The following is a 25,884-nucleotide window of genomic DNA, read 5'->3' as shown; positions in this document are numbered from 1 at the left end:
TTCATAAATGTCAATGAGCATTGAAGCCTCGTTCAACCCAACCATCCCCACTAACCAGCCCACACACCTGCTGGTATGCACCACTCTTTGTCTAGCCATGCTTACCTCAGTCCTGGTTCTTATGTTCACCAGTCAGAGTGGCAACCCAAGAGGGAGATGCCCACTGTTTCCCTACTGGGCTTGCTGCCACTCACGGCTCTTGCACTCTCCAGGTGGTTCTGCAGTTTAATTTGACAGAATTTGGCCCCATGCCAGCATCTGCCAATTGATGCTGTGGCAAAACCCAACCAACCCACACTTATTCTGGCTTTGCATGTACCAGTTGGAACAGTCAACCCAGCCTGACTTTCCCCTGATCCAGCCCACATGAAGCCAACATGTGGCCTAATCTGCCCCTGTCCTAACTCAACGCTCTCCAGTGGGAGTGGTGGTCCAGCAAGGGAGCCCTCCACATCCCACCTACTGGCTTTGCCCCTTAACCCCTGGCTTATGTGTCCTGCTTGGGTGCTGCAACCCAGTCTTGCATGGCCACCTCTCCCAGTGCACCCCCAATTCCAGCTCACGCTGGTGGGGGCTACAGCCCAGCTCAACCCAGCCAGTCCCCAGTCCTGGTCCTCATGTGAACTGGCTTGTGGTGTGACTCAACCTGGCCTGACTAACACTCCATTCTGGTGCTCGGATTCACCAGTGGGTGGTATGAACTGGCACCAAATGTATGCTGGTGCATACTGTTTCCTGGCCTGGTCTGGGCTGCTCCCTATAGCAGTTCTTGCACTTATCTGCAAGGACTGTGTTCTGACAGAGGAGTTGCCCAAGCTCCTCCATCAGAACTTCTTTCAGTGCCAGATATTATGCACACTAAGCCCTACTTAGTCCACCTCCTGTCCTAGCAGGAATAGCAGCCTTTTCTGACTGGCCTTTATTCTGTTTTTTACTGTTGGGTGTTACAACCCAGCCAAGCCTGCCCACACCAGACACAGCTCAATTAGATACACAGAGCAAGAGAGACAGGAAGATCTTTCATCCACTGATTCGCTCCCCAAGTGGCCTCAATGGCCAATCCAAAACCAGGAGCCAGGAGCTTCTTCTGGGTCTTCTGTGCGGGTGCAGGCTTCCAAGGCTTTGGGGCTCTCCTTGACTGCTTTCCCAGGCCACAAGCAAGGAGCTGGATGGGAAGCAGAGTAGCTGGGACACAAACAAACACCTATATGGGATCCTGGCATGTTCAAGGAGAGGATTTAGCTACTAGCCCACTGCACTGGGCCCCTAATTAATTTTTAAAATCTATTTAAAAACTAATTTAAATAAATTTATTTAAATAAATAAATTTAAAATTTATTTATCAAGGAGTGTGTGAGCTTCCCTCAAATGCCAGACTCCCAAGTCAGCAATAGGAACTCATTTATTGAGCCATCATTACTGCTTCTGAATGTGCTCTTTGGAAGGAAGTTGGACCAGCTGCTGGAGATGGGAACTGAACTCAGATACTCCAGTGTCAGATGCAAGTACCTTAACAGCTAGATTGAATGCTGACCCTTTGCCCTCTAGCTTCTAGAGACAAAACATGTCTAACAGATCACCAATGCTCGTTTCCTGTAGGATGGGATCCTCTGTTTCTCTTGTCAAAGTTTTATTAGTATCATTATTATTTATATTATTTTCTGTGATGTGGTTTTATAGGTATAGGGATTCCTCCCTCCATCTGCTTTTCTTCCCTCCCTGTTCTCCCCATCCCCCTTGGTTTTCCCGCATGTTATTACAGTAGTATAGTCCGTCAGCAACAGTCCCAAGTCCGACATTCTGCCATTTAGGTGTCTTAAGTGCAGAGTGTGTGTGTGCACCCCCGTGACCTGGAGGCACAGCCTGCAGTGACATTGCAAACTTGACATGTCCTGAGTACTTTGCTTTTATCTTCAAAACTAATCTAAAACCCTAATTTTTGTTATTTTATTTTTGTACATACTAAATATTAAAAAAACACTCTAAAATACACAGGTTTTTTTTTCCTGAATCTTTATATACTCTGTAACAATCTGCCATATACCCTGAGGGTACCCAACAATGCACAGCATTAAAAAATTGAACTGTAATAAGTAGAATTATTTTTGCTTTTACAGATTAAAGACTCTGTATTATAGTCATAAATCTTACTTCTGGTCAGATTGCTTCTAAAGTACAGTTTCCCAGAGTAGCCAGACATAGCTATGTTTGCACATTGTTCTTTGTTACCTCATGCTTTTTATTTCACCTTTGTCTTCTAGCTGGTCTTATCATTTTAGTTAGGAATGCATTTAATACATCTAGATTACTTTTTTTTTTCTTTTTTGGTAGTAACAACTTGATTGAGATACACTGCCTGGGTGTTGAATTTCAGCTTCACTGTTTACTGGTTCTGTGCTTTTTGGGTAAATTACTTAGCATCTCTATGCTTCAGTTTCTTTATTTTAAGAGTGAAGATAACCCTACACTTTCACAGAGCTATTGGGACAATTGTATTCACAATGATACTGGAAGTGCACATAACACACAGTGCTCTGCAAGTGTCAGCTGTTTCCTGTCATTGCTGCTGTCTGCTTTCTTATTTCTGGTCATTGGGTTGAGCTTAGTACCTGTATGGACAATCATCTCCTAGCTCCTCTGCACCACATTATTTAGTTGCTTTGCCTTTGGTTGTTCCCACAGTACTTCATGCACATACTAGTCCTTCTGCTTGCATTGTAGCTATTTGCTTATAAAATCTTGTCTATATCTTCAGACTAATGGTTCTCAGCTGATTGTGAGATTTTGTGGTGTCTGCCCCTTCTCACCCCTCCACCCCCTGCGCCTCCTGCATCACACATCTGATTATGTCTGGGGACATTTTTGGTTGTCCTAACATTTTGATAGTACAACTGGGGTGAGGGTACTATTGCCCTGTGGGCCAAAACTGGGGACGCAGGCTTGAATTCAATTAAGTTTCCTTAACATTCCTAAATCCTACCTTGCATAGCTCCACAACAAAGATTTATTCAGCTCAAAGTGTCAATAGTGTTATGGTTAAGGAATCTTTCCCTTGACTATAAATTCTGAAGGGCAAAATCTCATCCATGTCGGTATAGCCAACATCTAGTACAATTCCTGCTGTACATTAGTTCTCAGATTGCTTATCAAATCTTTTTTTGCATGAATACCATTGATTCAGAGGACATGGTATTTTTATGGGACATTCTGATTGCGTACACACTTACAGAAGGCTATTAAATATGGACTCTGACTCTGCATGTTTATGAAATGTTTATTCACGAGACTCAAGAAGAGTGCTGATAGCTTTGTAGGAACAGCTGTGTCTGATGGTGTATATTGCAGCATGCCGTGTTTTTTCGTTTCTTTAACATTTGAGAATTCATGAGGGTCTAGTGCAGAGGTGCTCTGATGTAGAACTGCTGAATGTGATTGTGACTTGCTTTGTGGCCTTACCAAAAGAGTCCTAAAAGGGTTTCTCATCTTGTCTAGTTTCCTCCCTGTAACTGTTTGAAAATATCCAGAAGGGATAAGATGCCCTTCCTTTAGTTGCTGGGTGGGTCAGCACAAAGATGCAGCCCCTCCTTTTTTTCTCCACCTCTCCACTTGCTACCTCTCTGGGGACAGAGAGGAAATGACTAAGATGTGAACGGAGGCTTCCAACAGTGCTGTGAGGAGATCTAGCCCATTTTTAGCACCTTTTAATGTGAAAATGCCTCTCAGCAGGACTTCCTTCTTCATTGTTTAGTTATGTGATCAGGAAGTGGACACAATTTTCTTGAATTATTCCTGCCAGACATTAAATTATATCTCAGAGAGCAAGTCTTTTGATTTTTTTCCTCCACTATTTATTTTCATTTATGTTATCACACCAAGGTTGATTCAGAAGTCATTTTCCTTAGTAAATTCCAGTGGATGTTAAAAAAAAAAAGTCAGTTCCAAGAATGAACAAGAACACTGAGCAGTTTATTATTATAAAAATGAAATCCAGGGTTGAATCCATTTAATTTTCTTTAATGTTTCTGAATGTCCATGTGGACCTAGAAGAGAAAACCCTTCCCAGGATGAAGGGACCACAGGAGATGCTGTCTCAGACCTGATGAGGGAAGAGTGGAGACCAGCTCCTCTGCCTCATTGAAGCTGTCACTGAATGGAGAAAAGAGAATGTGTAGGGCTCAGAAAAAGCTAGAGAGTAATTATGCCCTATTATTTAAAACTATAGAGTTGATATTGTTTATAAACTACAAAACTACTGGGAATCACTGTTGTGGGTGAATAAGCTAGGTGTCTGTCTGTGGGCCAGCATCTCATATGGCCATAGGCTTGAGTTCTAGCTGCTCCAGTTCTGCCCCAGCTCCCTGCTAATATGCCTGGGAAAGCAGTGGGTGATGGCCCAGATTCCTGGGACCCTGCACTCACAAGGGAGACCTGAAGGGAGCTGCAGGCTCATGGCTTCAGACCAGCCTATGTCTAACTATTGCTACCAGTTGGAGAGTGAACCAGTGATGGTAGATCTCTGTCTCTACTTCTCTCCCTGTAAATCTGCCTTTCAAATAAATAAAAATAAATAAATCTTAAAAAAGGAAAAACCCATAGGAGGAAAACCTAGAAGACTTAACCATGAAAAACTGACATCATTGCTAATCTTTTGAATTAATTTTTAGCTACTGCTGTTGTTCACAAGAACTGTTCATGTCTAATTTGAATCTTGTTTGCATGTAAGTGCTGAGGGACCTCATTTCATAAATAGGTACTAGATAACTCCAGTGTTCCAGCCACTGATCAGGTGAGTACTGGGGCTCAGAGATGATGAGTACGTCATCCTTGAGAAGCATCCTCTCCCTGCAGAATCAGATTGCCCAGTCCTGGTGTGACTGAGATTCTTGATCTTCAGTCACAGTACTGATGAGCACAACCCTACCTCTTCATTGTGCCAATTAAGTGAGATGATTTATATATAAAAGCCTGTTTGTTGGCAATCACAAAGCACTATGCATGTTACACATGCAACCCCTTATTTTGTACCAGCATGAAATCTGCAAGTATTTAGCATTATTTCTATCCACATCTTACTCAGTAGAATCAAGTTAAATTAATTATAAGGGCATCTGGGAATGTGAAAAGAATACATGGACATTTGGTGAGCACTGCTGAACTCTGTTTCAGAAGTGTTAACTACCTAAGTTAGTTATAAAAAGATACTGCAGAACTTTTCAGAATTAAGCGGTGATTATCCATTGGGTGATAATGAACATTTGTCCCACATGATCAATACTGAGTTTGAAACTAGATTCATTATTTTTTAGCTACATAATATTGCGTAATTTTCAAAATACTTCAGAGCTGAATTATTTTTCAGTTACCCCTGTTGTTTACAAGAACTATTTGTGTTTAGTTTGAATCTTGTTTGTGTAAACATGTTGAGAACTTCATCTGTGAAAAGGGCTTTGCAAAAGCTACCTCAGAAGATACAACGTTGGTGTATAGAGTTGAGTTGCTGGTACCCCATATAGGTACCAGTTGGACTCCCAGTTGCTCCACTTCTGATCCTGCTTTCTATTAGGATACCTGGTACAGCAGTGGAGAATGGTCCAGGAACTTGGGCCACTATACCCACATTCAAAACCTGGAAGAGGCTCCAGGCTCCTGGCTTTGGCCTAGCTTCGCCCTGGCCATTGTGACGTTTAGGGAGTGGACCAGTGGATGGAGCATCTCCTTCCTTTTCTCTGTAACTCTTTCAAAATAAATGTTTCTTTAAAAAATAGGGCCATTTGTGAGTACATGACATAAATGTACCAAATGCCTTTGATCAGTACTAAGGATCAAATGGGCACTTGCTCAGAAATTATGCATATTGGTATGGGCATTTGACTTACTGATTAAGAGGTGGTTAAGGCACCCACATCCCATATCAGAATACCTAGGACTGAGTTTCGGTTCTAACTCCCAATTTCAGCCTTCCTCTGGTTCTCACTCTGGGAGGTAGCAGTGATGGCTTTCCCATCACTTATGTGGAAAATTTGGTTACTGTCACCCACGTGGGAGACCTGAATTGAGTTCCTGGCTCCAGACCACCTGTAAGCAAGTGAATATGGCCTTATTCCAATAAAACATAATTTACAAAATTAGGTTTTCCAACTCTATGCTTTCACTATCTCTCACCTTAGCATAGTAGAGTAATACTATGATTTGGTACAGTTTCTCCTCACCCAAGGATTAATGTCATCTCAAGGATTAATGTCTCACTGTAGCAATGTTGGGAGGTGAGGCATAATTGGAGGGGTTTGGGTCATGTGTGAAGCCTTCATGAACAGATTAAGGCTGTTTCATGGAAGTAAGTGAGTTCTTGCTCTCACAAACTGGATAGTTACCTTGAGGGCAGGTTGCTATAAACCAAGGATGCCCTCTGTTTTGTTTCTTCATGAGGATCCATTTGTGTATCTGCCTTATTCCATGAAGAGGAAGCAGTGTGAGATCCTCATTAGGTAAAATTTCCTGATTTTGGATTTCCCAGCCTCCAGAATTGTTCATGAAATCAATCTCTTACCTTTATACTTTACCAAGTCTCATATATTCTGTGATGAGAACAGAAAATGGACTGAGGCAATTGGTCTTCCTTTTATATGCATAACTTATAAATTACTAATTTATTAAATGATTTATTATTTATTTTTTATTGGAAAAGCAGACTTACAGAGAAAGGAATGACAGAAAGATCTTTCATGCACTGGTTCACTCCTTAATGGCCGCAGTAGCTGGAGCTGAGCAGATTCTGTCTGAAGCCAGGAGCCAGGAACTTCTTCCAAGTCTCCTACATGGGGATGCAGGATCCCAAGGAATTGGACTATTCTCTACTGCTTTCCCAGACCACAGTCAGGCAACTTGATGGGAAGTGGAATATCTGGGTCGTGAACCGGTGCCCATATTGAATCCCCAGTGCTTGCAAGCTGAATATTTAGCCATTGAGCCATTGTGACAGGCCCCTAAATTCTTTTTTTATGCATGTTTGCTTGCACAACACCAAAATCAAGGAAGTTTTCTTCCCAACTCTTCTGGCTTTCTTATCACTATCCCCATTGTTGGTTCCTTTTCTAATCTGAATAACACCAACCTTAGCATTTAATAATTTAAGATAAATCCAACTTATTATTATCTAATTGTTTCATGTGTTGTCTCATTGTCCCCAAATTAAACACCTTCCCTCTATTCCCTGGGTTGCGTTTAATATAATGCAATTACATACTGCAAAATCAATACAATATTACTCAGTTTGTTTGGCTGTATATACCGATATACTAATTTGAACTGAAATTTGGCAGAGAACTTCATTTCATTCAAAAGGATGTTGTGGGGAATAGTAATGAGAAAGCTGAAGCACATGGTACCCAGTAAATACACCCAACTCCACAAATGTGTTTAGATTGATATTTCTATATTTTTATTTTAGACATAGAAATGCTCTCATCTTTGTTTGAATTCACCTAACAATGGTCTGCCTTGAACCAAGCCTCTAATTAAAGCATTTCCAGAAAACACTTTTTTGATATGGTAGACTCTGGCTATTTCAAGTAAATTTCACTTTAAAAATAACCTTGTTTCTAAGGGGGTTATTAATTAGAACATTTAGCTAGATTGGAAATTTGACCTGTGTTTTATTAAAATGTTTTATGAATGTTGTCATTTTTCCACATCTCACTATTTCTGCTACTGCTAATCTGCGTCTGGCTCAGTTATGTCTTGACCTCTCAATGTGTTTATTCTATAGTCTTGGTATTTGTCATTAATTACTTCAACAAGAATTTATTAAATCTGCTTATTAAGCACTTACAGTCACACATGTAGTCCCTATCATGAAATATGCCTTCAAATATTAGCTTGAAAAGTCTGGAGGACTTTGATTACTTGTAGAAGTATCAAAACTGATGTAAATCTAATACACGTGTGAAGATTTTGTATTATTTTGCCAACAACATGCATACCCTTTACAAATGCAACATAACATTTTATACACTTTCAAGGTGAAGTATATCACCTAATTTCACATTTTAAATCCTTTCTAGAGAATAAATACTCAATATCTGATGAAGAAGAAAGTAAATGGTTAACACTCAATGCTTAGATATCTAACAGAGAAAGTTCTAGAGAAAATGCTAAGAACTTACTAATAAATAAGTTTATTATAATGAAAATGAACCAGACCCGGTATGATGGCTTAATGGCTAAATCTTCGCCTTTCTTGTGCCAGGATGCCATGTGGGTACTAGTTCATGTTCTGGCTGCTCCACTTTCCATCCAGCTCCCTGATAGTGGCCTGGGAAAGCAGTAGAGGATGGTCCAAAGCCTTGGGAACCTGCACTATGTGGAAGACCTGGAAGAAGCTCCTGGCTCTGTTTTTTTTTTTTTTTAAGATTTATTTATTTTTATTGGGAAGTCAGATATATAGAGAGGAGAAGAGATAGAGAGGAAGATCTTCCATCTGATGATTCGCTCCCCAAGTGACCTGAACAGCCAGAGCTCAGTCAATCCAAAACCAGAAGCCAGAGTTTCTTCTTGGTCTCCGGATGCAGGTGCAGGGTCCCAAGGCTTTGGGCCATCTTTGACTGCTTTCCCAGGCCACAGGCAGGGAGCTGGAAGGGAAGCAGGGTCGCTGGGATACAAACAGCACCCATATGGAATCTTGGCTTAGCCACTAGACTGCCACTCTGGGCCCCAAGTATTTTCTTATTTGCTTAAGTAATAACTTATTTTTACTGTACTACTGATAAAAATTCTATTCTATCCCATTTTCTGCAGTGAAAAATGATGATGATGTTGATATTTTAAGCTTTTCCCTATGTAGAAGGGGAAGGATTTCTCTACTAAGAAATAGAATTTGTGGGTCCTAGGGTGGCCACAATTTTACTAGTTGGCTTCTCACACGATTGTACTAATTGTACACCCAACAGTTTGTAAAGTTTGTCTTGGCTCCATATATTTGTCAACAGTTAGATTAGTGAGGTTCAGTAATCTTTAAGTTGTATCTTAACGTTTACAAGTGATATATTGAATACATTTGTATAAGTTTTAGCTGTTGGGGTTTCTTATTTGAAGTACCTCTCTGCATCTTTTGCTCATTTAAAGATCGTCATGGTTTTCATATCCTTTTTCCTCTCCAAGTGAAATAGCAGCCAAAGGAACGTAGGGTTCATTCTAGAATCTGACACAGGGGTGTTTGTGCTCTAAAAATGAGAAGAGCCATCCTATCTTCTTCATACCCATGTTGGATGGGGGAGAACATTGCCTGGGCACATTGCCCTGGGTCTATCCTGTCTTTTTCAATATTCAGACTGGTTGGGTGAGAGGAACATGTCCTTGGCCTGTAGCCCCGGGGTGACCTTGCAGTTTCTCTGCCACCTCTTAGAAGGCTGGGCTGAGATGATGTCTTGAGCCAAATTTCACCATAATCTCAGGATCTTAGAATACAGAGATGTGGAACACACCCTGTTTATGAGGAATCAAGATAAGGTGAGGTGCTTCGATCTCCAGGACAAAACAGGACATTTGGTAAGACTTCCTGCATTTCTGTCTAGCATGTTTTCATCTGAAAACCTCCAGGCTTCCAGGAAACATTAATTAATTAAGCTTTACAATGGCCCCGTAAAATAGGTAAGGAGACAGAAGAACGTCTCTCCAGGGAAACAATATGCAGCTGTTTAGTGACCTGCAGGAATACTGAGTGGCAGACAGTGAGGAACTACAGACACAGGCAATTAAAAACGATGAAAGCACATGGAAGCAGGGCTCTGTCATGGAATTCAGCCTGGATCTGGCCCTGACAGCTCCGCTGCTTGGGGGAGAGCCGGCCCAGGCAATACGCCTGCTGAAGAGCCAGGTGGCAGAGGTCACCTGCATCTGATAACTACAGGGTTTCCTCAGATAAGACGGATTTTTGTTGATTATTTAAAAAATGTTGATGACATGGCTCCTCACGACTTAAACCTTATTTCTCCTTTGAGGCACAGAGCTAACAGAAAAATTAGTAAGATAGGAAAAAACCTTTTGAGTGAAATTTTCTCCTTTTGCTCATCAGATTTCTGCTTGGATTTTTTAAAATCAGGCAATCTGAGGGTTGGAAGAGTCAGAAGCAAAAAACACACCAATAATACAAGTGTTTAACATTTGGAGTAAAAAGATGAATTTTTCAAAGCGTCCATTTAAAAAATTATTGTTTTTGAACTGGTGCGGAGAGACCTCATGCTAACCATCCGTTCTTTGGCCCCAGAATTCCATAGAGGCACTGGTTCATGTCCCAGCTGCCTCCTCCAATCCAGGTCTCTGCTTATGTGCTGGGAAAGCAGCAGAGGATGGACCAAAGCCTTGGGCCCCTGAGCCCGGATGGAAGGCCAGAAGTTCTGTTTGGGATCAGCTCAGCTCTGCCTGTTTAGCTATTTGAGGGAGTGAACCAGTGGATGGAAAGCCATCTCTCTATCTTTCCCTCTCCCTCTGTGAAATCTGCCTATCAACTGAAAATAAATCTTTAAAAAAGTATCATATTGGCACATGAAAGTTGTACTTATTTTGGAGTATTGTGATGTTTTGATATATGTGTACATAAAGAAATGCTTAAACCAGAGTAAGCGTGTTTATTTCTTCAAACATTTATAATCTCTTTATGGTGAATGCACTCAATGTCCTTTCTTCTGTGTTTTTAAAAAAATATTTATTTGTTTTTATTGGAAAGGCAGATATACAGAGAAAAGGAGAGACAAAGAGGAAGATCTTCCGTCCAATGGTTCACTCCCCAAGTGAGCACAACTGCTGGAGCTGAGCCAGTCCGAAGCCAGAAGCCAGGAGCTCTTCCGGGTCTCCTACACGGGTGCAGGGTCCCGAGGCTTTGGGCCATCTTTGACTGCTTTCCCAGGCCACAAGCAGAGAGCTGGATGGGAAGCAGGGCTGCCGGGATTAGAACTGGTGCCCATATGGAATCTTGGTGCATGCAAGGCGAGGACCTTAACCACTATGCTACCCTCTTCTGGGTTTTAATAACCTGTATTCTCTCTGCTCCGCAGTAGAGGAGCAGCTATCCAGCACTCACCTCTTTTATATACTTGTGACTCAGTACTGCTGACCAACCTTTCCTCTTCCTTCCGGTCTCCCTTGTCTCCCCAAACTCTGACAACCACAAATCTCACCACTTCCGTGGGCTCAATCTTTTAGATTCCATATGTAAGTGATAGTATGCAATATTTGCATGTCTTCCGTTTCCATCCATGAGGCTGCAAATGACAAAATTTCACTGTTTTGGATAGCCAGAGTGTTCCATTCAAACAGTGTTTCATGTGTCCTTTTTCCATTCATCTTTTGCTAGACGTGGGCTGTATCTGTGTCTTGGTTGTGGTAAGCAGTGCTATAATAAACGTGGGAGTTCAGGCATCTCTTCAGCAGGTTAATTTCTTTCTCTCCATCTATGTACCCAGTAGTGGGATTGCTGGGTTATATGGTGGTTCTGGTATTAGTTTATTGAGAAACCTCCATGTTGTTTTCTGCAGTGGCTATGCTAATTTACATTTGTAAAAGCAGTATGCAGAGATTCTCTATTCTCCACTTCCTTGACTGTATTTATGATCATTTACATTTTTTGTTGTAGAAGATCTGACTGGATTAAGGTGATATTCCATAGTAGTTTTGATTTGCATTGTTATGATTAAATTAGTGATTTTGACCATTTTAAAAATATACCTGTTGGCCATTCTAAGCCTTTCTTTTTTTTTGAAAAGTATCCATGAAGGTCTATTGCCTATTTAAAAATATAATTATTTGTTCTTTTGCTTTTGGGGTTGAGTTTCTTGTTTATTCTGGATGATATTTAATATACTAATGGCTAGTACAAGGTTGGCAGCATTGAGGCACTAATACAATTGGTTATTATCCTTAGGAATAAGAGCTAACTAAAAAATGGAAAGACTAGGAGGTTATTTGGGAAAACAGGTTCCAACAGGAGGAAAAGCATAGGGAAAGTAACAGAGATGAGACAGAGTATGACCCACTTGAGGAAATGCAGTGAAATGAGTTCAGCAGGCATTAGGAGGTCTGTATTGGGGGTTGACAGGAAATGAAACTGGTTTTGTAGATAGAGGCCAGATTACCAAGCGCAGTCTATACTGGGCATTAGAGGGCAGCCATGGAAGGACAATGCTATTCATGGGGCTGAAATTAGGAACCGTGCCCTGTTTCTGTTGTGTGATGTGGTTGGGGCTATGCCAGAAGATTCACTGCACTCCTGGTTCAAATCTCTTTTGAAAAACAGAGGTTCCTGTAATTCTCAGTTTACCACTACTCTTCCTTTCATGAGAAAAATTTACTTTGGTGCATGGCAGTTCTGTGCGGTCTGAATAATCATTTTTAGAATGCCTTAGATCCTGCTTGCCACACTTCTCTCTGCAGGCCTGGGAGGAATGAATTGCCCTGTAACTTGCTTAGCAAAATCCTCCCCGTGTACAATTTCCCCTGGTAGAGAATTCGGGCAGGCAGGGTCATCTTTGAAGGCCTTGGATATGACTTCACCTCCTTCTTTGGAACCAGGGACAGTCTAGAAATAAATAACTTTTTATGTTGAGTCAAGTTCAAAACAACATGCCAGTTGCCCAATTTACACCTGTGGGGAAAGAAGAAACTTCAATGAGAGCTAATTGAATAGCTCTGCCCTTGTAGCAGGCACTTGTGCTACTGCTAGTGGAAAGAGGGCCTCTGGAGAACCAAGAAACCAGTGACCTAAATTTCCCTGGGAGCTTTTGCACCATGCAAGAGTGTGGAGTTTCAGAGAAAATCTTCTGTTTTCTAAACATGTGGAGATAGTGCAGGATAAACAATCTCTTAGTTCCTGGCCAGGTGCTGCAGCCTCTTGAGGCCTCTTCAGGCTATCCACAGAGAGCAGTGGCTAAGTGTGAGCTACTGAGAGGGTGTTTCAAAGCAGAACTCGGGGTCTTATCCCGAAAGAACCCATCATCTCAGGGCTTCACTCCCCACGTACCTCTTGAGCTTGGAGAGATCATCCAAGTAGGAATCAGAGAAATGATGGAGCCGAAGGAAAGCAGGTCACAGCAAACAGCACCCTGGAGTGAGAGGGCCAGATTGGGCCTTCTAATGGTGAGGAATTAAAGTGGTCTGTAAAAATAATTTGGCTTGAAGAAGAGGAGGTGTGAGGTAATTCTAGGCAAGTGGAAAGATGAGAGAGCTGTCCCAGGCGGCTGTCCCGTGTTTCTGCTCAGCTTAAAACCTGTCATTCGTTCCACTTTGTCTGTGGGATGGAGCACAGGTTCTCAGCTTGACGCATACCTGATCTCTCCTTACCGCTTTATCCACTTGCCTTCCCACCCAGTGCCTTGTGGTGAATCTTACTCTTGCATCTCGGTAGCAGTCTTCTTTACGGTGCTATTTCTTGCTTTCATGATCCTGCCTCTGTTTCCTCTGCTTGCCCCTCACCCTGGTGAAGTCTAAGTCGTCCTTCAAAGCTCTTCCCAGACCTCCTCCATCCTTTCCCGAGGTCATACAAGACTACCGCAAAAAGTAGTAGGAAAGGGGGAACTTAAAGGTAAATTTATTTTGGTGCATTTTTTTTTAAATCAAGGCATCGTTTTTTCATGACGGGAATTATCTACAAATTTTCTGACGACTCTTTCTATGGGGATGAAGTAGAGCTAGTCTGCATGATTTGACTTTGAAGCCTCTGCTAACCCCTCCGCAGTAATCTGTGAGGAGAGGAGTCCATAATGCTAAGGGTTTCATGCTGATCAGAACTAAATGAGCTGAGCCCTTTAGAAGGCCCGGGTCTAGTGTCCCTCCGGCTATGGCCCCTAGAACAAGACATTGTACTTGTGGGCTTTATTTTTCTCATCTGTAGAATGACAGACTTACTCTAATTCATCCATAGGATTAAAAAATTCTGCTAGTGTAGTAATATTAAAAAAAATTCCAGAAATACTGGCCAAGTTCATCTTAGGAATACAGAATTTTACTCAAGAATCTAGCCAAGGATTTCTTAATGTGGGGCATTAATATATTGATAGGATATAGTCTAGTATCAAGGTATGGACTTAGAAAACAGAAGTCAGGAACAAAATAGGACTTGTCTTTATAAAAAGTTAGAAGAAAGAAGGCTACAGTAGTTGAAATATCCCCTTTCCTAACTGTCTACTTTTAGTTTTCCCTTTGTGGAGATTAGACAAGGTCATATGCACAAAGACCAAGCAGCCCAGTAAGAGTTGGCCATAGGTTGTTGGTGTCACAGGATTGGGAACGTGGAGGTACTGCTGGTTCATGTTTACCAGGAGTTCCATCTTGTTCATTTAGCAGCTGTTGCAACCCAAGTAGAAGGCACTGGTGATAGTCAGTGGTAACCTGGGTTAGGCTGGGATTGAAGAAGGTGGGAAATCCTGAAAATGAAAAACAGCAAAAGTAGTCACAGTGGCAGCAATAATAATCACCATTTTTAGGTCTTCCTGATTTCAGATCCTGAGTTCTTGACCATCTCTTCTGAAGATTCCGGAAAGTCATCCCCAAAAGGAAAAAAAAAAGGGAGGGCAACTTATTATTCAATGACTTGAGACATGTTGGTGCCGTGGTGCCAGGGTTGTCCTGCCTGTGTGATGTCATCAGATGAACACCAGGTACCCCTCGAGAGCCAGCTGCCAGGGCTGCTGTGCGTTCCACAGTGTGCGTCACCCATGGAGACAGAGGCGTTGACATCCTCTATTAAAATGCAAATGTGATCTGGAAGGCAAGATGCATGGGTCCTTTACCTTCATTCTGAAGTTATAAATCAGATTTGCAAATCTCTTGTTTGGGCAGGAAGCTAGCGACCTCCAGAGCCCTAGATATTCTGTCTTTTCTAAAAATAGTTCGGTATGAAATAGTCATCTCTCTTTCATGCTCAAATCTGGACAATTTCATTTTCTTTTCACTGGTTTTATAGTTGAATAAAAGTAATTCATGTCCAACTCTATGTAGTACTGCATATTTCATAACATGAAGAAACATTTTTTTCTAAGTAAAAGATACTTTGGGAAGCTTGTAATTATGAATTTGTTCAATCCTAGCCTTTCGATTTTTTACTTACATCTTCCTGATGTTAACTATAATCTCTCTGTGTATGAGTCTATTATATCTGTCTATTTTTTTTAAAGATTTATTTTTATTATTTTCCTATTGGAAAGACAGATATACAGAGAGGAGAGACAGAGAGGAAGATCTTCCGTCTGATGATTCACTCCCCAAGTGAGCGCAACGGCCGCTGCTATGCCGATCCGAAGCCAGGAGCCTCTTCCAGGTCTCCCACGCGGGTGCAGGGTCCCAAAGCTTTGGGCCGTCCTCTGCTGCTTTCCCAGGCCACAGGCAGGGAGCTGGAAGGGAAGCGGGGCTGCAGGGATAGAACCGGCGGCCATATGGGATCCCGGGCGTGTAAGGTGAGGACCTTTAACCACTTGCACCACCGTGCGCCGGGCCCAATTTTTTTTTATGAACAGCATTTAATTTGTATTCTTAAGTAGATGAACTGATAAGCTAAGTATTTCTATTGTGAATGGTCTTGAGGGAAAAATGAAAGCCAGTTACTCTAAATACTGTTCTCAAAAACTTTACAAGATAACAGAAAGTCAAGTTAAAAGCTAAGATGGCAATAACGGTGTGTAAATGGCTTTGGAGATGCAAAGGAGGAGATGGATAAAAACAAAGAGTAAAGAATGGGAAAGAGGTGAAATTGCTTTAAGATTTTGATCTTGGATGTTTGGAAGAACCATGGTGTCATCCACAGTCGGAATGGGCAGCAGGCCTGAGGTGGCAGGCATAGACAGGACACAATGACTTCAGATGTAAATGTATTGGGATTGCTTGATATTGACATGAATATCAATTAAGATGTTCAGCTGCCTTGTCACCTCTGATGAAGACTGGTTAGGTGACTTTATCCTGCTTCAGGGCTTTGTGCTAGGCAATGATAGGGGGGTTAAAAAAATACTGAAGGAATGATTTTTATTCTCCCAGACTTCCAATTGAGTTAGAAGAGAGACTGTACTCCACAGTGCCCAGGCATTAGCCAGCGATGTGAGCCATTGTGTATCGAAGGACAGAGGCGGGAGCAGCAGGTTGGAACCAGCCGCAACCTGCACTGGCTCACGTTGGTGGCAATTCTGAGTCTAAAGACCAGCATGTTGCCTACGACCTTTTTTGGGGAGGAAGTCATCAAAACTGAAAAGGTATTTCCCCAAGTCTGATTTACTTAAAGACGAGTAAAATTAGTGTGACAGGTATACACTTTACTGCATTAACCTCATCACATAGCTTCTACATGATTACTGAGGAGGTGCTGAAGGGATCCAGCTTTACAGTGGCTGTAACAGCCGGCCTGGGGAAGAGTGAAAATTTAGAGGATTCATTGAAATGTATTTTCCTTTTGAAAAATACAATGATAGAGTATTACAGAAATGTTAGAGAAATTACAGGGTTATACATATCACATAGTATAACATATCACGTTTGGAATAATACCTTTTATCCTCTGTTTAAAGCATGCCTGATATCTGGTTAGCAAGGGATGCCCTGCTAAGGGCTTTACTACCTCATTAAAATAGTGCCATCTAGTGGTAAATATTTCAAATTGTAGCTAGGTGCCCAGAGATCTGTCACAAATCCTCAGAGGACTTGATTGGAAGAGCAAACAGAATTTATAATTTGCCTCTCCATTTATTAATCCATTTATTCACTTCTTTGACTTATCACTTTTTATATGCTGGGGTCTTGATGGGTGTTATGTGTGAGTAGAACAAGTCCTGGCTTCTAGGAGTGTATAGTCTAGGAGGGGAGACTACTTAGAGACCCACCAGAGATAACAGCCATGAGAGAAGCACAGCAGAGCCCAGGAGCCTCAGGTGTTACCTGAAATGTCCACGACTTATTGGAAAGCCCCACCCTATGGAGTCAGAAGTACTCTGCAGAAATTATGGTTGCAAGAATGAGGCAAGTTGTTGTCTGCATCACCAACTTGCACTGGGTATTGCAATCCCAATCCTGCCAGACCTCTCTTGCATTCTCTTTGAAGCTCTGACTGTGCCTTTGAATCAGGGACCCAAATGAACTTGTAGTTTGCTGTTGAGTCTGTCTCTGCTCTGTCACACACATGGACTTGACTCATGGCTATCCAAGGAACAGCTTAACCTGCAGGCCACAGGATCATGTGCTTAAAATCCTGAGTATTTTCCCAAAGGCGATTAGTGTACTTTTTTCCCCCCATGGGTCATCTGCCCTTGGCTCCTGTGTAGTTTCCTTTTCTTTGGGCCAGAGAATGTTCACAGGCCTTGGGACCCTGCATCCATGTGCAAGACCCAGAAGAAGCTCCTGGCTCTCTCTCTCTCTCTCTCTCTCTCTCTCTCTCTCTCTCTCCCTCCCTCCCTCTCTCTCTTTTAAGATTTATTTCTTTTTATTGGAAAGTGAGATATGCAGAGAGGAGACAGAGAGGAAGATATTCCATCATCTGATTTACTCCCCAAGTGGCCCTAACAGCCAGAGCTGAGCTGATCCAAAGCAGGAGCTCCCTCCGGGAGACCCACGTGGGTGAAGTGTCCCAAGGCTTTGGGCCATCTTCGAATGCTTTCCCAGTTCACCAGCGGGGAGCTGGATGGGAAGCAGAGCCATTGGGCTTAGAACTGGCAATCATATGTGATCCCGGTGCCTGCAAGGTGAGGATCCTGGCCACTAGGTTACTGTGCCAGGCCCATGGGGCTTTTTCTTCACTCAGGACTGTCTCTGATTTAACCTGTACAGTCTCTGTTTAGAGGAAGAAATCCATGCTGTATGATCCTGTTACCGTATCAGATCTTTCTAGCTCAAAGGCCCCTTTTCTTTATAGACCAGGCCGATAACATTGACCTAATTAGTGTTGGTTAAGTACTTTAATTATGATTTAGTATGTCATACAATACAAACAGAAGCAAAAAGACTCATTATACTTTTTATTCACTTGTTTTAAGCCTCCTTGTCCAGGTCTCCTCGTGTGTAAACTTTCCCACGTACTGTTTTTGGGTAGTTTAACACTTAAGTTTTCCATTTGCTGTCCTTTTTAACACAGTGTTCCTTTGGTAAGTCTTTCTGTGTTCTTTTGATTGGCTCTCAGGCTTTCCCTTGGCTGTCTTTCCTTGCCTGGGGTTTTGTGAACATTGTTTTCCAGCTCTGTCCTTCTGTGGGTCTCACTCTGCTTTCTGCCAGAGCCCCTCTCTTACTTTGTTCTTTTTACTGTCTAATTTCAACCTGTTCCTTCAATCACCTGATTCTGGTTATTCCACTTCCACTCTTTTCTCTTTTCCACTTCTCCCTATCTTCTATCATGTTTTTATTTTCCATTGCTTGCATCTTTTAGGTTCTGCTTCTCAGATGTGTGGTGGTATTGCTCCTTACTGATTGGGTGTCCCTGTTTAGTTGGCCTCAGTGTCTGCCATGAATGTGTCATTCTATTGGTGTGAAGGAGGTAAGAGATCTGTTAGAAAGGAACAGTAAATTCACTCATTCATTCATTCACCAGACCTAAATTGTGTATCTCCTGGATACCAGGCAGGCATTTTACTTACGGCTGGGTGGGGATAGATAACAAAAACCGGTAAGCTATTCTTGCTTTAATCAGAAGCAAATGGTTCAACAGATTGTTATGATTCGGTTAGGATTTGTGTTACAACAGAGATAGGAGGGAGGTTTTATGAGTATGCAGAGCCTGAAGCAATTAACTGCATCTGGAAGAGGTGGGAAAGAATTCACAGTGCTAATCACGAGGACAAAGATGTGAAGAATGGTGTGGAGATCATCAGCTGGGAACAGTTTGGGTCAGTAAAGGCCATCCCAAGCAGACAGGAGTTATAAAAGATAGAATCTACAATAAATGTAGTGGGGTCAGAAAAGCATGCATGGGAGACACAGGGCATTTATTGGTGAAAGATAAGATCGGAGGAACAGGAAACGTTTTTTGGAGATGTGTACAATAGGGTTGGGGATTGATCATGTGAGTGTTAGGGACCCATGGTAGACAGCGCATGAAGGTCTAAGTTTCGTGTAGCATAAGAGGATTCAGTGGTATCTCAGAGACCAAACGGACAGAACCGAGGAATGATTTGTTGTAGGATTTGAAAAGACAGTGAGGATTTAGAATGGGTGTCTTTTATTGGCATATTTTCTCCATTGGATATCTCTTTTGTTAAAATATATTTTATTTTTATTTGAATGTCATAGCCACAGAAAGACAGGAAAAGACAGAGAGATATCCTTTATCCACTGGTTCACTACCCAAATGGCCTCAACAGCTGGAGTTGGGTTAATCCAAAGCAGGAGCCTGGAGCTTCTCCAGGCAGGGTCCCACGGACTTGGGTGTCCTCCATTGCTTTCCCAGGCCATTGGCATGGAGCTTGTTTGACGGTAGAGCAGCTAGGACTCAAACTGGCATCCACATAGGAGGTGGTACTGTAAGAGGAGGCCCATCCCATTATATCATAGTGCTGGCACCCCTAGGAATTCAAATTTACCTGAGATATTATCCCTTTTCTAGTGGAATCTTGTACTAAGGAATCTAAATGCAAAATTGGAAGTTCCTGTTCTTTTGCTTTGAGATGTTATTCTGTATTTGGTAGTAAATTTTATTTATTTTTTTAACCTGAGCTGGACTTAACTCTAGTGCCAAACTAGCCATGGGCAATGAATACAAAGTGTGACGGAGAACGCTGTGGGCCTGTGCATTTTGCAGGGAGGGCTAGTGACGAGGAAGAAGCAAAGGGCACTTTATTCAGTTTCTCTGTAGATGTTTGTGGTTTGGGGGGAGAAATGTTTCTCAATTATGAATAACATAAGCCATATTTAAATTAACTTTATATCAAATGATTTCTATGGATGCAAACTAGAATTGAGACTGGAAGTCTTGTTGCATTTTACTTAGACTAACACTGAGAATGTTGGGGGGGGGGAAGCACTGTGGTACAGTGGATTAAGCCACACCTCATATTACAGTATCAGTTTTAGGCCTAGCCACTCTGCTTCCAGTCCAGCGCCCTGTTAATGCATCTTGGAAGCAACAGATGATGACTTAAGCATTTGTGTTCCTGACACCCATATGGGGAGTCCAGATGGATTTCCTGGTTTCAGCCTCATCCAGCCACTACTGTTGTAGGCATCTGAGAAGTGACCCAGTGGATGGAAGGTCTCTCTGTCCCTGTCTCTTAAATGAACACAGATACAAATCTGGAAAACAATGTTGAAGTTGTTTTACAATTCTTACGATCAAATGGGGGAAGGAGATAGTAATTATGATAATCATGACCAGGTTAGCATTCATCTTTCTCAGGAGGACTCCCTAATTATGATTATCTGAGTTTACTTATCTGAGTTAGGATACTCCAGGGCTTCGGAAACGAGCAACCTCAAATTGAGGATCCAGTAGCTCTTGCCCGTTACCTTCTACCTGAATTCTATTTCAGCTGAGGATTTTTAGATTTCTTTCTGTGTGTGTGTGTGTGTGTGTGTGTGTGTGTGTGTGTGTGTGTATTTAACTTTCTTTTTTTGAAAGGCCATATGAAACTCATTAATTCATCAGATTTGGTGTTTCCACAACACATCTTCAATGCCCTGGTGCATAATCCATTATTTCATCATATAAATGCAAAAATCTTTTGATGGCAGCAATGTTCTGGTCCTGACATGAACCTCCACTCCATCTTTTTTAAGTATGTTAGATACATTGTGTTCATTGTTCTACTTCTGCAGTTTTTTCTGCATCTCCACACCTTTGATATGTTATTTTGTAATATCTCTTGCTGGACTTCATTTCTTTCCCTTTTGATTCCAAGTTTGGCCACTTAACTTTCTTTGACCAAAGGTATGTTGCAATAAAGAATTTCATGACCCAGTGTGGTAGCCTAGCAGTTAAAGTTCTTGCCTTGCACGCACCAGGATTCCCTATGGGCATCAGTTCTAATCCCAGTGGCCCTGCTTCCCATCAGCTCCCTGCTTGTACCTGGGAAAGCAGTAGAAGACGGCCCAAAGCCTTGGGACACTGCACCCGTGTGTGAGACCTGGAAGAGGCTCAGCTCCAGCCATTGTGGCTACTTGGGAAGTGAATCATCAAACGGATCTTTAAAAAAAAGAATTTCATGGGATCCAACAGATTTCATATGGGTGCATTTTCATGTCTGGCTGCTCCACTTCTGATCCATCTCTCTGGTTATGGCTTGGGAAAGCACTGGAGGTTGGCTGAAAGCCTTGGGACCCTGAGACCTGAAGAACTCCCGATTCCCAGCCTCAGCTCAGTTCAGCTTTGGTCATTGCGACCATTTGGGGTATGAACTAGTAGATTAAAGGCCTTCTCTCTCTCTCTCTTTCCTTCTCTTTGTATAAAATATACTTTTTAAGCAAAATATTAAGTATTAAAAAAAGAATTTTATTCTGTTTTGGGTATGAGACTGTTGATAAGATTCAGACTTCTATCTTTCTCTTCCCCACCACTGCTGATATGGCGCTTGAGACAAGGATATATACCTGTATCTCTTGAGATTTTGGTTTTGTTGAAAGTCTGAATGCTATATATAACCTTCCTCCAGTACCACCCTTCAGCCATGTTAGCAGACTCAATCCACTTCCTCTTGTTTTGTCATTCTGAATGGTCTCACATCTACTTTTTCCTTATAATCCCTTGTATGACCAATAAACTTTCTTTCAAATTCTCTTGGTATGTGACATATTGTTAGTCTTGACCTTCAATGCATTATTTGTGGAGGGTGATCCATTCCACCTTCACAGGGGAACTGCAAAGCAAATAATAACCTATGTAGTACTTGCAGATGGTTGGAAGAAGGTCCACGTTTCTGTTTCAGTGGTTGCTCCACTGTCCTGGCCATGAGACAGCCCTGGGTCAGCTTCCTAAACACAAAACAGTGCAGTGTGGTACACAGTTGCCCAGTCACTACAGCCAATAGATCATTCACCTCAGGTCTGTAGACGAACTCAACTAAGATGGGCAGAGCCTCCCACTCCTATTCAGCCAAAGCTAACTGTGGGAGACTGAGGAGACCCAGGCTAGACAAGTGAAGATGCCCAAATCAGCCAAACCTTGTAAACCTTCCTGTGAGCTAAGTATGTTTTTGTTGTGCACCACTGAGACTTTGTGATTGTTATGCAGCCTTGATAGAGTACTAGATCACCATTAAACCAAGTGTGCAGACTTCTAGACTGACTCTGGAGTACATAATATAAAGTCTTCAAAGTTCAGCAACTTCCAATTAGACTATCTCCAAAAATGAAGCAGAAAATTATGGTGCAGCACATGCTTTTTGAGTTTATTTTGTTTAATTTTTTTGTGCTAGAACTCTTAATAAGCAATTAAAAAAAACCCTTAAGTAAGATTAGCAATTTGCACCTTTTAAAAAATTAACAGCACTCTGTTGTTTTGATATTGAGCTCTATTATCAATTTGCATCTTTAAAGAGGTGTAACCTTTCTCAGATATTTTGCTCCGTGTTCTTATATTTAACGAGCAAGACTTGGTTTTTACATTGTTTATGTTGCATTTGCTTCTGCACAATTAAAGGGAAAAGAAGACAAAACGCAAGGCTCAAAAGAGTGTGATGTGGATTTCTGTAACTTTGGCTTTTCAGAATAAAAGCCTAGATCCCATCCAGAGGCAACAGTGAATGTTAATAAGACTCATGCTCAAGTCTCGGAAAACATTGCCGCACGTCTCTGCATGCTTGGATAGTTGCTTTGTATACCTTTCTATTTACTAAACTAGCCCCATGAGCAGTGTGACCTTCAGCCTGCCATGGAGTCTTCAACCCTCCTGGTTGGGTGAGAAGAGCCTTCTTGATTGGTTACCTGCCATCCCATACCTTGCCTTGCCCTGATTGTGTGAAGTTCCACTTTCCCAAGCCAGCCCAGCCAACAGGCATTGCTCTACAGTGCAGCACAGGGTGCTACACTCAGGCACCTGAGTCAGCCTTAGCTTCCCACTCACATGTTCTCCACAAAGAGCTTCCAGTGCCTGGCTGAGAAGTCCTTCTTCATCAGAGGAAAATATATAGAGTGTCCTTTATGTGATTAAGAAAAAAAATGCTAATGGTAATGCCAAGTAAAAGGAAATTTATCTGAAAAATAATTTTGTTAATTATCTGCATTTTAAATTATAACAAATTATGAAACATTTTTGCCTTTCTAGGATTTTGGATTGAACTCATATATACTTTTGTCAAATCACAGACCAAACCAATATATATTTTTTTAAAGATTTATTTTTATTATGTTTTTATTGGAAAGGCGGATATACAGAGAGGAGAGACAGAGAGGAAGATCTTCCGTCTGATGATTCACTCCCCAAGTGAGCCGCAACAGCCGATGCTATGCCGATCCGAAGCCAGGAGCCTCTTCCAGGTCTCCCACGCGGGTGCAGGGTCCCAAAGCTTTGGGCCATCCTCGACTGCTTTCCTGGGCCACAGGCAGGGAGCTGGAAGGGAAGCGGGGCTGCCGGGATTAGAACCGGCGCCCATATGGGATCCCGGGCATGCTAGGCGAGGACCTTAACCACTTGCACCACTTGCGCCGGGCCCCAAACCAATATATTTTATCTTTTCAACAATGGATCAGTGACAATTGGAGCCTGGTCTACATATTTTCTCAAGCGCCTAAGCCAGAACAAATTTCCAAAATTAACATTTTCTTAAACTGAGCTGATACTCTGCTACCTCTCTGTTGATCATCTGAGGAAGTACAACTTTTGTTGTTCAGAGTTCTGTGTGGTAGTTAAAGCTTTGGTTTTCTCCATCACAGATGGTTTTACTTTCAATCAATTGCTCTTTCTAATGTGGCAAGTAGAAATGATTGTGTTGGTCATTGCAAAGGAGAAAAACAGGAGACATTTGGGCAGATTGCATGTCTGTCTCTGCCACATATTCTGAACCATTTGTTAGATCTTGCTTTTGAGATCAGTCCACGCTGGTTGCCTTGGGATCTATAAATGTGTGGTCCCCTGGGGGAAGGTCCTCCCTCTATTTACATGGCGCTTTCTTTAGGAAACATGATTCTGCAAGTCCCTGAAGGATATCTATATTTTTTGTTTCTACTTTAGGGAAATATTGATGTACACTGTAGTGGTCTAGTTTTTAGCTTAGACATTTCTATAATCCAAGTGAAAGGTTGAAGAACTAATACTGCGTCACATCGAGCTTAAAGACACTTTAGCTACAATGATAAAAATGAATATGACTAACATAATGAAGGTTAATTGTGTAATACTATTAACTCATTTATTTCTCTGAACTAGGTAGGCTTTTGCCCTGTAACATGAAAAATGCAAAGGAGACTTAATATTTAGGAGGGTAGAAATATGTAAGAGCTGTTATGTGAGAAGAACTACATGTGAAAATGTAGGAAGAAAAAAAAAGATTCATGTAGAGCTAAGGTGTAAAAGCAGACAGAGTAATGATCCTGTTTGCAATAATACTAGCCTGAGGAAGGCGTCTGAAGCTACAGCCCCTGGCTAGCAGTGAGACACAGGGCATCCCCAGAGAAGGGAGCATCTCCCCAGGGGTTCTCGCTGCTGCAGCTGAGTTTGAATTTCAGACAACTATTGCTTTGACTTTCAGTGTTTATTTGATACTTTCTAAATTATGAAAGAATTCATTCTAGTTGTTACGAGGGAAACAATACAAAGACATGGATCATAACCTGTCAACATTGCTGCTCCTTCCATTTCCAGGTGCAAGTTCCTAAAGGCTTCCATGTTAGCTGACCACTGTGTGGGCCCTTCACATGAACTTCGCACCTACTTGTGCGCATGCACACACACACGCACACACATACACACACATGTATTTTTATGCATAAACAATTGCATCCACAAGAGAGCATGCTCTGCATATTTATCTTTTGTACCTGAAAAGCCCTAAGAGTAAAGATTCAATACCCTTCTTTCATTTTTTCCTTATTATATTATTTGAAAGTCATAATTGCACACACATACACACACACGCTTGATACTGAATTACACATATACAGAGAGAGAGAGAAAAAAAAAAGAGAGAGAGGGAGAGATCTTCCATCCCCATGTGGTTCTTTCCCCACATGCCCATTATGGCTGAAGCTGGGCTGATCCAAAGTCAGGAGTTAGGAACTTCCTCTGGGTCTCTTAGGTGGGTGTAGGGGCCCAAGGACTTGAGCCACTCTCTGCTGCCTTCCCAGGCTATTAGCAGGAGCTGGTTCAGAGACGGAGTAAGATAGCAACCATATGGAATGCCAGCACTTTTGGTGGAGGAGTAGCCCATTATGCCATTGCAGTGGGCCCTTATTTCTTTTATGTGAGCACATACATACATATATGCACATATCAGATATAACACTATCCAGACACATGCATGGATATTTACACAACTGGAATCATTAGTAAAATTTATTCTTAGTTTTTGGTTGTTTCCCTTTTTACACTTGCCAGTTACCTTCCTCATTCCTACAGCTTACATGGACAATCTGGTATATATTCCCCAGCAAGTTTATCTGTTCCCATATAATTCTTTTGCATGGGCATATGCCTACATGCACACACACACAGAGACATGCTTCATTCTGTATCATAAACGACAATATGTTTCATATTGAGATTTGGAAAGGAGATTTTCTTAATCTCTTTCCTGGGCTCCTCTTCCTTTTCTTTCCCCAAGTGAAAATTTTATTTTCTTTATTTGAGAGGCAGAAAAATAGAGAGCTCCCGTCCACTGATGCATGTGGACCAGGGTCCACTGGGAGCTAGGAGCTAGGTTTCAATCTAAGTCATGCGTGTGGGTGGCAAGGACCACTTGAGCCATCATCTCCTGCCTCCCAGAGTGCACACTAACAAGAAGC

Source organism: Ochotona curzoniae, unplaced genomic scaffold, assembly GCF_017591425.1.
Source record: "Ochotona curzoniae isolate NIBS_2020 unplaced genomic scaffold, NIBS_Ocur_1.0 scaffold_1037, whole genome shotgun sequence".
Lineage (NCBI taxonomy): Eukaryota > Metazoa > Chordata > Mammalia > Lagomorpha > Ochotonidae > Ochotona > Ochotona curzoniae.
The sequence above is the reverse complement of the archived record's forward strand: the minus strand, read 5'-3'. Positions refer to the sequence as shown.